Below are 4,173 nucleotides of genomic sequence, written 5' to 3' on the forward strand. Positions count from 1 at the left end.
AAATGCTAGTGATAAATGAAAGCGAGGGGTAAGGGATATGGTATGTATAATCTTTTTTTTTCTCTGTTATCGTTTTATTTCTTTTTCTGTTGTCTTTTTATTTCTTTTTCTAAATCGATGCAAATGTTCTAAGAAATGATGAATATGGAACTATGTGATGATATTAAGAATTACTGATTATATATGTAGAATGGAACAATATCTTAATGTTTTGTTTGCTGTTAATTTTTTTAATTAATAAAAAAATAAAAATTAAAAAATTAAAAAAAAAAAACTTTGACCTGAGCAGTTGTTTAGAACTTAGACCAAAAAAAAATTTTTTTTTTGAGCAATTGCTTAGAACTTAAACGAACAAACAAAAAAAAAAGATATTTTTTTCAGGAGAAAAGTATTTTATCATTGGCATTGTTTAGAATTTGTTGGAACATAGTGATCATAAAGGTAGACAGACTTAGTTGGTTGTATTATTGTTTTTAAGTTCTCTAGAGGCAATGCACCCCCTTAAAGCACCTGGAACAAATGGATCCCATGGCCCAGCCTTCCGTTTACCACTGCTTGTAATTGTAATTATTCACTCCTTTGAGTGCATTTTTATGTTTGCTGTTGGAAATAAAATAAAGATGACAGAAATGAAATGAATCCTTAGGGACAAGTTGGTTCTGCTCAAAAATAGTGTGGCCTAGTGGGGGACCAGGCTTATTGAAACGGGGAAAGTTTGAAGCCCACCGAGACTCCTTGGAGAGTTATGAACTGATCCTAGTGACAAGGGGCTATGCTTTATGTCACTTGTTCTGGTCCAGAGTTTATAAGGCATATCTGTGAGGGAAAAGGGTTCCGTCCTCTGCTTTGTGTACATTCTCTTACCAAAGGAAAAATCCCTTCTACCATGGCTATCTCATCTATCAAAAAGCCATTCGACTGAAAAGCAGGAAATAGCAGAACTGTGGCCATTTAGATGAAGACTGTGTCTGCCTGTTAACTTACTTTCTCCAGGGAGAGCTGCTTTGCTGGCCTCCAGACCCTTAACCTGTGAAGCAGTGAGGAATCGGGGCCAACTGACCAGTGAAGACAGTAACCGTTTGAAAGAGTACTGCCTTATGTTTGTAATTTTGAATCGAGTCCCTTGTAGAAAGCCTGCTTTTTCTTATGCTGCTGTATGGATAATACATCTGTGGCTTTCACTCTTTAATAAGCTCTGGGACACCAACAGATTACATTATACTGAAAAGAGTGGATTTATTTTCAGATGCGATGTTTAGAGCAGTGCTATTAATAATGCTGTGTATAACAGCTGCCTTTATTTATTCATAAATATGGCACAAACATCTTACTTGTCAAAAGAAGAGGATTTTCTTTTACTATAAAAAGATAATTAATTCAGGCTGGATAAACTTAATGGCACATTTGCCATCTGGGAAAAGCAAACAAAACACCAGAATAGAATTGTGTGAAGAAAAAACAATCAAAATATGGAATAAAAATACATGCTTAAACTGTGTTTGGATGTCCTGAACAACAAATAATTTTCCACCCCAAGTAGTATGCTTGTGCTTATTTGAAAGGAAATACAAAATGCAATAGGGCATAGATAAAACACAGCTGAGCTTGGAGAAAATTTTCAGGTGGCTTCTTCTTTTTTTTTTTTTTTTACACATCAGGAGCATAAACAAAATGTTTCAGCAGCTCTGCATCTCTTCTCATCTATGCCCCAGGGGGATAGTAACTATTACTAAATAATATAATGTAAATAAAAGTGCTTTGTGAACTTTAAAGAACCATAAAAAGTATAAGTGAATCATTATTATTACCGCCAGTCTGTTGTGTCGTTATAGAACCAAATTCCTGGATGTACTGGGGTCTTCCACTTTATTAAATCAACTCAGGAAATTGAAGTTGGCTGATGGCTATGATCTTTAAAACCCCTGAAAAAGCGGTTTTGTCTGGAGAACCATCACTGCACTGATATTCTAGTCTTACCTTCAGGCTCTCGGCTGACACTTATTCAGAAATGTTGCTTCTTTCTTATCCTCTCCTTGAACATGTAAGCTTTTGCCTCTTCTATGTCAAGAAATTGCTTAACCCCCTGAATCCCTGACTTCATCCAGTACAATTGTGTCTTCAGAGCTTTCTCCACCCAGTGGCATTACCTTGACTCATTATTTCCCTTGTTTTACCTGTGCCCTGCCATTCAGTCAGCAGAACTGACTTTCTCTCCCCAATTTTTTCCTGATAAGAATGATTGGCCTCCTGGATATCTAATAGTTCTCATCAAAAAGTGATTTAGAAAATCTTTCTTCTCTCAAGGAGCCTTCCCTGTGCAAAGATTTTTGACCATGGAGTAATTATGAATGTCCTCAGAACCCAATACTGGATTTATATGTTAATCCTCATGACTTTGATATATAGTGAATATGCTTTTGTTTTTTGACAGATGGCAAATAAATAATTACTTGCATGAGTTAATCTCCATTGGTGTCTATGATGGTTTGAATCTGTTATGTACCCCAGAAAAGTCAATCTTGTGGGGGTAGATCTATTGTTGGGTAGAGTCTTTTGATTAGGTTGTTTCCATGGATATGTGACACCACCCATTCAAGGTGGATCTTAATTTGCTTGCTGGAGTCTTTTAAGAATGGACACAGAAAGCAGAGAGAGTTAGAGAACCTATGCCTCAGAAGAAGCCAAAAGGACCCCCAGGAACTGAGACAGCCAATTTTTTTTAATGGTTTTTATTGTGAAGTATAATATACATACAAAAAAGCAATATATTTCAAAGTACTTTGTAACAATAGTTATAGAACATATTTCAAAGCTCAATATGGGTTACAGTTCCACAATTTCAGGTTTTTCCTTCTAGCTGCTCTAAGACACTGGAAACTAAAAGAAAATAGGGATATAATGATTCAGCAGTCATGCTCATTTGTTAAATCTTCTCTTCTCTATTATAACTCCATCTTCTCCTTTGATCTTTCTTCCAATCTTTAGGGGTTTTTGAGCTCTGCCCATTCTAATTTTTTCATACTGAAAAGGCATGTTGACAGTATAGGGTAGATAGATGGAACTAGTTGATGTTCTTGGAAAGGCTGCCCCTCTAAGTTTCAGGAAATATCTGGCCTAGGAACCACCTGGAGTTGTAGGTTTCTGGAAAGCAAACTTAGTGTATGAAACTTTTATAGACTCTCAGATAGAATCTTAGGTGTTCTTATGGTTAATAGATATGATGTTTGTTGGATGTTGGTTAACCATGGCAATTATGAATATCCAGCTGAAGCTTCCATAAAAGTAGCTTCCAGAATAGCCGCTTGACTCTATTTGAACTCTCTTAACCTATTGATACCATATTTTGTTACATTTCTTTCCCCCCTTTTAGTCAGGAAGGTGTTGTCAATCCCACGGTGCCAGGATAAGGCTCATCCTTGGGAGTCATGTCCCATGTTTTTGGGGAGACTTTTACCCCTGAATGTCAAGTCCCATGTGGAAGTGAGGTTAATGATTTTTCTTGCAGGGTTGGGCTTAGACAACAAAAGTGATTTTATGGAAGTAACTGTTAGGCATAATTATAGTGAGGCTTAGTTTTTCCACTACAGCAACAAGTTTTATAAGAGCAAACCTCTAGATCAAGGGCTTGGCCTGTTAACTTCAGTCTCTAATGTTTGAGAGAGTTTCAGGGGTTTCCCAGATAGGAAAATGTAATAGCTCCATACTTTTTCTCCATCCCCTCAAGGGATTTTACCAATATTTCCAAACGTCTGCTCAACATACCCTGAGATATAACCAGGTGTTACATGAAGCTATACAGAATTGCAAGTCCATATTCCTGTTTTGGGCTCCATGTGTTTGTGTTGTTTAAACAAACAATCCAGGCAGGTTGATTTAGTGTGTGCCACAGAAAATTTAGGTTTTTAACAAAATAAACCTCTCTGCCTTTGGTCTCATGCAGTAGTTGAAGCTCTGTAATACAGACAATATCACCCTTTGCCCTGTATTCTGATTTATCTTCATCCCAACCATTTCAGCTTTGTTCTTATCTCTAATTGAAGCCTCATCTATTTTTTGGTTTCTCTAACATTTTTGTATGCAGCAGTGCTGACTTTCAGAGCTGCAGAACTCCAACTCTGGGGTGCTCTTTGAGTACCCCAACAGGTTCCACAACCTAGAAATACGCTTACAACT

Source organism: Tamandua tetradactyla, chromosome 22, assembly GCF_023851605.1.
Source record: "Tamandua tetradactyla isolate mTamTet1 chromosome 22, mTamTet1.pri, whole genome shotgun sequence".
Lineage (NCBI taxonomy): Eukaryota > Metazoa > Chordata > Mammalia > Pilosa > Myrmecophagidae > Tamandua > Tamandua tetradactyla.